Raw genomic sequence first — 11,966 nt, 5'->3', positions numbered from 1 at the left:
TATTTCAAATGCATTGGAATAACTTGATAGATAAAGAAATCCTTTGGTGAAAAATTAAAAAACTCCCAATAATAGATTTGTAAATCTGAATTTTCAGACAAAGGCCATATAAAATAATACAAACTCATTTTAGTTACACCACATTACTAATTCTACCATAGTAATTCCTCTTCGTTGTTTACTGATTTTCTCAAGATAGGCATTAGATCTCAAACTATAACAACAAAAAGTCTACAGAAGAAACTAAATAATATTCCTAGCAAGCTCTTTTTTGTAAAAATGGGAGTTTTGGAAGATGGAAAATGAATGAGAAAATATTTATAGTCTGCGCATTTATAAAAGTAAAAATAGAAGTGTTTATTCATTATGCATATGTATGTTTAGTTACTATTATATATCAGGAAATCATGAAGGTAGTAAGGATAAAAACATTATTAAGACATACTGCTTGCCCTCAAGGACTCACAGTCTAATAATGGTGAGAAACACATAAATAAATAATTTGCAAGCGATGAATATAAATAATAGTAGCATATATTAAAAATGAAAGAGAGAAAAGGCTCAGCAGAGGCATCAAGTGGGGGAAGCTTCACATAAGTAAATAAAACATCCAGTTTTAAAACCACAGGTTCTACCTTAGATATACAACAAATATTTAGTGTCAAATTGTTGATGGATCCACAATTGTATTAGGAGTCTGAAAAAACAAATCCACAGTTTTAATAATAATATAGACTGGGCATCCATTTAAATCAATATTCTCTAGAAGATTAATTTCATGTTATGGGTAAAAGCTGCAAACTTAAGGTATAAAGATGATATATAACTCCTTATATACATGAATTAAATTTCAAGGAGCAAATGCGTCAAAGAACATTTTCATATCATCAAGGTAATTCATAATACCATAATTTCTTTTATTGCGATTTCAGCATCTTTTTTCTCTATGTATTTTTCTGTTTCTTCATTGAGTTGCTTCAAGTCTCCCCTTTTACCTCTTTGCTCTAATTTTTCCCTGACAGGTATATCTTTGTCTAACTATTCATTTGCTTTGTCCTTTGGAAACTCCAAAACAACAATCTTAACACAAATGTTTGAGGTAGTTCTGTAGCCTTCATATAATAGAACAAAAATGTTTTACACATTCCAACTACATCCGTGGCTGTCCCATATCTGTCAGATATGATGCCTCTATTATGAGTTTCCATAAGTAGCATGAACTTACACCCAGAATTTTCCAGGAATGCTGTAATTAAACTTGGATCAGTGATGTGTAAGTGAAGTGACCTACCACTATACTATTTCTCCAGCCCCCTCCATGAAAAAAAACTTTCTTTTGCTGTTCCCTGTATCTTCAAAGTCTCTGAACTTTTGAGTATTTTATTTTCAGTTTTATTTCATTGCATGAAGTAACAAAAAAATCACTTTGTTAAGCCATGTGTCATAGTCATTGTTTGTTCCACAGAACCCAAAGACAAGAATCAGAGGTCTTTTTTCCTATGAAATTCATAGATACTAATGTCTGTGGTAACAATTTCTATCCCCAAGGCTGCTATTCGTAGATAAAGTTATGTAGTAAAATGGCTAAAGTGCTACATGTTTGCAAGGGTTGTGCAAAAGATAAATGCTGGAGCTTGAAGAGCAAGAAAAATAAGAGCGATATTGAAGCATGACATAGAATGCATGGGCCTTATAACCATACAGTCCTAAACTCAATCTCTACCCTTTACCAATTAAATTGGCAATGTTGGAGATCTTGAACCTTCTAAAGCACTTATTCCTCCACATGGGGATGAAATAGAGATAGATATTTTCTCTAGCATTTGGAATTTGTCACACAAAGCACCTAATGCAATAATTAAATAGTGCTTTTGGCCTGCCCTATCCCATGCCTCCAACTGTAAACAGTCCATCTGCTATTATATATATATATATATATATATATATATATATATATATATATATATATATATATATATATATATACCTTCATTGGGAGGCACGGGCATACTTTAAACCCTGTATTCTGTTTAGTTTCCTAATGACTTGCAGAGACTTTAGGGTTTTTGAATAGTAAATATATATATATATATATACATGCAATAAAATACATGCAACAAACTCTGTGTTTTATAGGCAGAAGTCCTTACCTCTGGAGTATAAATTAGGGAAAGACTCTTAGCAAACCTTTTATTAGCATTCTGGATGCCCAACTATATTGTATTTCAACCCTCAGGAAGCCAGTTGGCTTTAGTTGGCTCTGCCCATTGAGAAAAGCATTCCTCTGTAGCCACATAACTGTCAGGGAATAACTTTCTGCAAATCATACACAAATACATGTGTTCAACAATATCCTTCTCTTCACCAGGTAAATTTTCTACCAAGCTATGCTGAATTCCTTTGCTCACTCTCAACATCTTCTAGTATATCTTTCTCTTCTTTCATCCTATCACATACCAAGGTCATATTATAAGACTATGAAGTTCCCATGTTTCATCTTGAATTACATCCGATTCTTTTAATTCGGACTCCAAGTGCCTCTAGAACAGCTGTCTGCAGCCAAAGCTGAGGAAGAATTGCACAGCAATGTGTGGGCAGTCATTTTCTAAGAGCTAAAATACGCAGCCAATTTACATGACTATTTGCATTTGTGTATAAATTATGCATCAATATGTATCCTCCAAAGACAGTAAGTTACTAAAATAATTTTGGTACTTTCAAACTTGTCATTGCTCAATTTTTCCTTTCTCCCCCACGCATAGCTTTGCATTCCTTGGGAGAAAGAATGAGAAAAAAGAGAGAAAAGGAAAAAGGATAGGAGTGAAGTAGAGGGCAAAGAGAATGAAAAAGACGATAAAGATAAGAAAAATGTTCATGAAATGAGAAATTTATTTTTTTGTTTTGGTGCATGGAGAGAGTTTGAGCCATACCCAGAAGTACTCAGTGTGCTGCTCAAGGCATGATGCTTGGAGGGCCATGAAATTGAACCTGGGCCTCCTGGCATGTAAAGTATCTGCACCCACTATTTGAGCATTTTCTGTGGCTGGAAATAATAAACATTTATAAATAATCAAATGAAAGATATCACTTTAATGAGCATATAATGATTAAATACTATTTAATCAATCCATGTTAAAATAGAATAAATAAAATAAAATATTAAACTTTGATATAATTCCCTATATCAAATAAAAATTATTACTACTTAAATTTTACAAGGAATTTCTTTAATAGGTCAATTTGGTATGCATCTAGATAAATTTAGTCTTTAAACAATAAGAGAATGTATAAAACTAACTTTTGTCACAACAGTTGTGTGCTCTATCTAACTGGCATCCTAGGTGGCACTTTTAGAAATTCAAACAGACAATAAATTCTGGTCCTATGAACCTACTTATCTACTTCATTCAAAAAAGGTCTCTTTTCTGCCATTTCCTTGCCCACCTCTCCAAGCAGCAAGGTGTTCATTTTATGACTTTTTAAGCTTTTCTCCTTGGAATCTGGATGTGAAATTCAGATGTGGTAAGTAATTTGACTATTTTACTGGAACACGTCAACTGTTTCTGCTTTTAAGGGAAAGCGAACTTCAACAGGACTGAAAGAAGCACAAATAATAGCAACAGCAGAGAGTAATAAAGTAAAGAGATTGAGATTTAAAAAGGATTTGTACCTAGGTACTGATGAGTTCCTCAGGCTCCAGCTGTGTTTTCTACCTTGGGGAACTCTGAGCTACCATGTATGCTCATAATAAACTCTTTTTTCATTCCAGTCAGTTTGGGAGGGTTCCTTTTATGTTATTCAAAAGAACCTTGACAAAAACGATTTAATCAAATTAATTCAGTCGTTTTTTATTCAATTTAATCTTAATAAATTTTAGATAATATTTGAAGTGTTTTGTGTCTGATAGTTGACAGGATTTTCCCTCTTTTCTATTAAATAAAATTTAACGCTTTAGGATATAGTCAATTTATCTATGAAACTTCCCATAATAAACAGAATAATACTTAAAAATTGCAACTTTCAACCATAAAAATATCAGATACTGTAGGAATATGTGTTGCTTTGTGTGTCACCATAGGATTAAGACTTTGTGAATTACACATATTGGAAAATAAAATACATTGAAGTTCAATAGAAACCTCACCCGAAGGTCTCACTTCTTCTTTTTTTGCTGACAAAATACCAATACCTCATTAAACGTGAACAAACATTGGAAATGTGCTAATTCAGTTAATAAATGCATGGAAAGAGCAAACAATGAGAAAAATAGCAAGGGTGAGGCATTGAAAATAAAAAGGAAGATGTTCTGCAGAACAGGCTGTAGGCTTGAAACGTAATTTATAGTAGAAAAGGAAGAGAAATATAATAGATAAATGGCAGAATCTAGCAGGAGAGTATAGCCAGGTAAAATAGGGCCTGCTCTTCTCAGTCACACCTATGTAGGACACTCAGAATTTTATACCTTAACCTCATTGTGTATTCATTGTCGCTGATTGTATAACTAACCATAGACCAAAGCTAATCTGTAATAAAACACACAGCTTTCACATTGCGCATTGCAGAATCAGTGATTCTCAACTAATTTGTTGTGTTCCAACAAAGAAATATATTTCAGGCTTATTATAATAACATATATGATAATTCATGCAATGTTTTTCCCTATATGCATAGACTGGGAGCTACATAGATGAATAGGAGACACCAAACCTAACTTTAGATGTTACAAGTTTTGGTTTCCATCCTATATGCTCGTTCTTTCTTTTTTGCTGTTAACATAACTGTAGTTGGATTGAAAAAACACAGGCCCTGATCATCACTATTAATATTCAGTATCTATACAATGTGATGGATATTTTTATATTTATTAAACATAGTTCTTACTAAAGCCTATGAGACATGTATTTTTCTACTTATTTTACAGCTAATTAAATCAAGATACACACCAAGAAATTAATAATTTGTCTATATGACAGTAAATAAACTGGGTAACCAAGATTGAACTCAAGCCTCTTAATTGAGAATCTATATACTCATATTTCATTTAAACTCAACATAAATTATACTAAACTACCAAAAAAACAGTATTTTATTCAATTGCTAGGCTGGATATTCATTCATTATTGTTGGTCATCATCATCATCGACCAGAATGTACAATTTCTGAAGACACTACTGACAGAAATGTCATGTAAATCCTCTAACACACTACTGAATCTTGTCCCTGAAACTGCACCTCTTATGGACTCTGTCTACCACAGTAAAGGCACTGTGTAAACTACAAAAATAAAAAAGATAAGGAAGAAGTTCTCCCATAGAAAGAAGATCACTGTAGAGTATTCTGATAAAAATTATTCATTAAAATTAAAACAAATACATCATTGTAACACCTCAAGAAAGGGGGACATTTCAGAGGAAGCATTTAAGTTACCAAGTAGCTGCTTAAATAGATTAATAAAAGGTCTTTTTATTTTTGTTGTTTAGTTTTGCTTTGGGACCACACCTAGCAGTACTCAGGGTTTACTATTAGCTCTGCAATCAGGAATCACTCCTGGCAGTGCTTGAGGGACCATCTGGGAGAATGCAGATTAAACCAGGCTCAGCCGTGTGCAAGGCAGATGTGATATCTGCTGTACTATCACTTTGGCTCCCTAAAAGAGCCCTTTAATACCCTGAGCAATTTTTGTTTGTTTTAGGGCCACACCTGTCAGTGCTCAAGGATTTACTCATGACTTTGTGCTTAGATATCACACCCAGCAGGCTTGCTGGGGATAGAACCTGGGTCAATCATGTGCAAGGCAAACCCTTGACCTACAGTCCTGTCACTCCAGCCCCCAAAATGAATAGCTTTCTGACTGTACAGGTGGCCCGATATGTCCTGCTGCTGACAAACACATTCCAAGGTGCCACAAAAAAGGAAGCAAATGGAAAAGCTTTTTACGTTTTTCAAATCTTCTGTGTTGATTTCTTTTCTTTGCTATGAGTGAAAGCAAGTCATTCTCCTGCCTCTTTCCAATTTCACCTCCTCCGTATTTCAAATGTGCACACACATTAATTTAAATTTATAATTCATCTGCATTCCTCTTCATTCAAGTTTCAGTCACTCAATTTTAAGGAATGCAAATATGTGCTCTCTTGCTACCTGCCCCAGCTCAATAATCCCTTGTAAGTATACTGATTGTAGATTAAAGGACATTTGAAAAGACCTGGGGTTCTAAAAATAGACAATACAGCATATTAAAAAGCCATAAATTCAACTTAGACAACAAATAACCTTTCCTCGTGTTATTTCTTTGGCTCATGGATATCTGATCTTGCACTTATGCCTATACAGTTTAGTATGTTAGATCAGGTATCTGATTTTGATTTTTTTCACACATCTAACATGATCTATTGCCACAGCTCCATAAATGTATTAAAATGATTCTAATCTATATTGAAACACACATACACATACATACACATAAGACCCTACCTGGAGATAAGCTACATCTATCCTCCATTTTCTTCCGACCATTGATATCTAACTTTTAACTGTTACCAAGGAAGGAAAATATTAATTTTTTGCTCTAGTAGTCAGAAGATTAGAAGCATTAAAACAGATGTACCACCATCATGTTTATTTGATTTTTTTTATCTAAAGACCAAAAAGAAGTAAATCTAATTGGTAAAAAAAACATGAAACAGGGGCTGAATTCTCAAATAGATTATTTTCTGCGGTCAGCTTTCCTCTCTTGCTCTATCCAACATCTCATCTTTGCAAATATAGGGTTTGCTTTATAATGAATCTCAGGAAATCCTCCCTGTCACTCAGTCATCCAGGGAGCAGTCCTCTATGGCAAGGCACGTCCTTCACAGGTGGCTACGCCTGCTGAGAAGGCATCAGAGATTCCCTAGTGGGAAGAAAACCTGCAAAACAGAAAGCTTTAAAGTCAAATAAAGATTTAAGTGAAAAAGGTTGTTTTAGTTAGAGGAGGAAGGATATTGAGGCAAATAACACAGAAGGAAGAGACAACTGAAAAATGACTGTCCTTTAGAACAAAGTGAGATGCAAACAAGTTGTGTTTTAGAGCAAATCAAACCTGCATGATTCTTGGATATCTGAGTGTGGTATTAAGTATTAATTATATAGTCCTAGTGGTATAAGGATGGATGTATGGTGTGGCCTTTCACAGCTCGGCCTAGTGCCTGCAGCCCCTATGGCCTGGCAGGTCTGTAGGTATTAGTGTAATGGCGAAAAAATAATTCATAGGCAGTCAGATGAAGATTTAGGAGACATTCAGCTTTATTATAAGGCCCGAACCGCCATGTGCATATTCCTCACATGGCCTCTAAGCTAAACGGCCTCTTTCTAGCTCCTCTGTATCCATGCTGTCTCTCATCTCTCCCTTTGGTGTGTGTCTTTTTCCTCCTCTTCTTTCACCTTTCAGGAAACCCCTTTATTACCAATCAAAGACCTCTCCCAGATGTGGGAGGGTTTGATCATCCAGGTAAGATAGGCAAGAAGGTGGGGGAGGAATTATATCTGAGAGTCATAAAACACAGTTTGGGGTTCCATTCAAAAATTACTGAAACAGTGACCCACAGAATGGAAAAATTATTCACCCAAGACCCATCAAATAATAGGCTAATACCTAAGATATACAAGGTACTGACAGAACTTAACAAGAAATAAACTTCTAATTCCATCAGAAAATAGGGATAAGAAATGAACAGACATTTCCTCAAAGAAGAAATAATACAAATGACCAAAAGGCACAAGAAAAATGCTCCAAATCACTAATCATCTAGGAGATGCAAATCAAACAACAAAAAAGTATCATCTCATGCCACAGAGACTGGCACACATCACAAAGAACAAGAACAATCAGTGCTGGTGGGGATGTGAGGAGAAGAAAATCTCATTCACTACTAGTGGAATTGCCATTTAGTCCTGACTTTCTGGGAAAAAATATGGATATTCCTCAAAAAGCTAAAAATTGAGCTGCCATATCATCCAATAATATCACTCTTAGGGTTATACCTTAGGAACACAATACAAAATAGACTTTGCATGCTTATGTTCATCAAAGCTCTATTTACAATAGCCAGAATCTGGAAGCAACCCAGAGGCTCAACAACTGATGAGTGGCTATAGAAAGTGTGTTACTTACTTTCCCCAATTTTAAACTGTATTACAAAGAATAGTTATCAAAACAGCATGGTATTGGAATAGAGACAGACCCTCAGATCAGTGGAATAAGCTTGAGTACTCAGAGAATGTTCCCCTGACATACAAGCACCTAATTTTTGATAAAGAAGCAAGAAATCCTAAATGGGGCAAGAAAAGCCTCTTCAGTAAGTGGTGTTGGCACAACTGGTTAGACACTTGCAAAGAAGCAAATTCAGACCCCCAAAGGTAAAATCCAAGTGGATTAAAGACCAAAGGTACAAAGGTAAAATCCAAATGGATTAAATACCTTGATATTAGATTTGAAACCATAAGTATATAGAACACCATGTAGGTAAAACACTCCATGACATTGAAACTAAAGGCATTTTTTAGGAGGAAACAGTACTCCTCAAACATGTGGAAGCAGAGATAACCAGATGGGAATATATTAAGCTGAGAAGTTTCTGCACCTCAAAGGAAATAGTGCCCAGGATACAAGAGCCACCCACTGAGTGGGAGAAACTATTCACCCAATATCCATCAGATAAGGGGCTAATATTCAAAATATACAAGGCACTGACAGAAATTTACAAGAAAAAAAACATCTAATCCTATCAAAACATGGGGAGAAGAAATGAACAGACACTTTGACAAAGAAGAAATACAAATGGCCAAAAGGCACATGTAAAAATGCTCCACATCACTAATTATCAGGGAGATGCAAATCAAAACAACTATGAGGTACCATCTCATGCCACAGAGATTGGCGCACATTACAAAAAAATGAGAACAAGCAGTGCTGGTGGAGATGTGGAGAGAAAGGAACTCTTATTCACTGCTGGTGGGAATACCATCTACTCCAACCTTTATGAAAAGCAATATGGAGATTCCTCCAAAAACTGGAAATTCAGCTCCCATATGATCCAGCTATACCATTCCTAGGGATATACCCTAGGAACACAAAAATACAATACAAAAATTCCTTCCAAACACCTATATTCATTGCAGAACTTTTTACAATAGCCAGACTCTGGAAACAACCAAGATGCCCTTCAACAGAAGAATGGCTAAAGAAACTGTGGTACATATTCACAATGGAACATTATGCAGCAGTCAGGAGAGATGAATTCATAAAATTTTCCTATACATGGAATCTATTATGCTGAGTGAAATAAGTCAGAGGGAGAGAGAGAGACACAGAATAGTCTCACTCATCTATGTGTTTTCAGAAAAATAAGACATTTTTGCAATAATTCTCAGAGTCAAGAGAGAGGAGGGCTGGAAAGTCCAGTTCAAGACATGAAGCTCACCACAAAGAGTGATGAGTGCAGTTAGAGAAATAACTACATTGAGAACTATCATAACAATGTGAATGAATGAGAGAAGTAGAAACCTGTCTCAAGTACAGGTGGGGGGTGGGGTTAGGGAGGAGGGAGATTTGGAACATTGATGATGGGAATGTTGCACTGATGAAGGGGGGATGTTCTTTACATGACTGAAACCCAACATACAATCATATTGTAATTAAGGTATTTAAATAAAGATATAAATAAGTAAATAGATAAATAAATTAATAAACAAATAAAAAGAAACTGTGATACATATACACAACAAAATACTATGCAGCTGTCAGGAAAAATGAAGCCATGAAGCTTGCTTATACATGGATTGACATGGAGATTATTATGCTAAGTGAAATAAGTCATAGAGAGAGAGACAGACACAGAACAATCTCACTCATCTGTGGGATTTAAGAAAAATAAAAGACAGTATGGTAATAGTATCCAGAAACAATAGAGATGAGAGCTGAAGTACTGGACCATGATATGAAACTTACCACGAAGAGTGGTGAGTGCAGTTAGAGAAATAACTATATTAAAAACTATCATGACAATATTAGTGATTGAGAGAAATAAAACACCTATAGGGAAGGGTTGGGGAAGGAGAAAATGGGGGGCATTGTGGTGGGAATGTTGCACTGGTGAAGGGGGTGTTCTTTTTTATGACTGAAACCCAACTACGAACATGTTTGTAACCATGGTGATTAAATAACGATATTATTAAAAATAATTTGAAACAAAATCTATTGCACCTAGGAATCTTTAACTTCTAAAGTGTACTAGATGAGAGAGCTTATTCATGTTTAAACCATGGCATTATTATCAGACTCACGCTGTATTGTGGTAGTAGCAGCCACTATCTTTTCTCAACACTGCAAAAGTAAATCCAGGTATTGGGATGAGTCACTGGGAACCTGAGGTTCTTAGTTTAATGGGAGAAACTGAGGACAAAGTAACTGCAATTCTTAACAAAGGTGTGACCCTCTCATAGTTCTGAAATCAAGAGGCAAAATTAGGAATGGAAGAGCAAAGAGAGGCATGATAAAATTCAATGGTATGTGTTGGGAGCTTTTGAATTTTGGATTTTGATTTTGTACTTATCAAAACTCACAAAAACCTACACAGCATGCTTTGGTCCTTTCTTTTCTTGCCAACTGATTCTTTCCTCCTCAGTTTTTTTTTTTCTTGAAGAACTGAACACTTGAAACTGTCCTGCACAATGGGCAAGGGCTGGGCAAATAGATAGACAAAGATTTTAAGTATCCCCCACATATACATATGCAAAAAAAATCCCAGCCTCTTGAAGAGGTAATTGTGGTCACCAGTAAGCAGTTTCCCTGTGTCTCTGACACCTCCATAATTTCACATTATGAGGGCTAGACCATATTTTATCTGTAGTGGGACTCCAAGGAAAGTCTGAGCCTATAATATAAACCCCAAAAATATTTGGATTAAAGGGGTACTGAATGATATATAGCTTCAAATTTTCCAAGGACAGTCCCATGTAATAGTGAGATTTGTTCTTTATAGTTCTGAATAATAAAATAAAAGAATTTTCTATCACCTCTCCCTAATGTGGACTGTTGTTCGTTACCAGACTTAGTTTCAAAAGGATCCTCACTGCAAGAACTCTACCGAAGACCTCTCCGCCGCAAATCTTTTCTCAATCTCGGGTGAGATGAAAATACGCCCTGGAGCCCACACCCCGCAAGAAAATCACAAAAGACAATGGGGAAGAAAAAAAAAGACAATGGGGAAGCCTATATTTCCTTCATAAGTTTAAGACCTATGCAATACCACCACTTAATCTGTTTTTCCCCAAATGTAAGGTAATCTCCTGCATCACTTTGTTCCTTTAATTACTTTTTAAAATTCATCTTAAAATTTCTTTTTTCTCTTTATATATATATATATATGTGTGTGTGTGTGTGTGTGTGTGTGTGAGCATATATATTTTTAATTTTAGTCTAGTTTCTGTTTCCTTCTCTTTCCACCCCCAAATGCACCAGCAATATAATGTAGCACCATCTCTTCCTGCAAAGGCATACTGAAAAAAAGGGGGGAAATCTCACATATAAAAATAAGCTCTTATCTACTAGGGATAAGAACTCATACTATTTTACAATACAGGGGCACCTCCCAACTTGAACATATGTCATGTGGACCCAACTTAGACCCCAGGTGATTAGACACCGACTGTCCAGCCTTGAACCCTTGATCCCAGACATAGAAATGACACCATTCTCCACAATAGCTTCAGTAACCACCCCTCCAGTTCATCCTTAATACTGCTCTGGCACCAACATGGGCCAGTTCTAATATGATATCCTGACAAGGAAATGGTAACAACTTGATCTAAGAACAGGTTGTCCTACCTCACCATCTAACGATAAGACAAAGTCAGAAGACTTGTCACCCTTTGATCTGTGCAAAAGCCAAGATCGCTATCTACAGATGACTGCCTGTGACAACCATGAC

This window comes from Suncus etruscus, chromosome 13, assembly GCF_024139225.1.
Source record: "Suncus etruscus isolate mSunEtr1 chromosome 13, mSunEtr1.pri.cur, whole genome shotgun sequence".
In the NCBI taxonomy this organism is placed as follows: Eukaryota; Metazoa; Chordata; class Mammalia; order Eulipotyphla; family Soricidae; genus Suncus; species Suncus etruscus.
Note: the sequence above shows the minus strand (reverse complement) of the source record.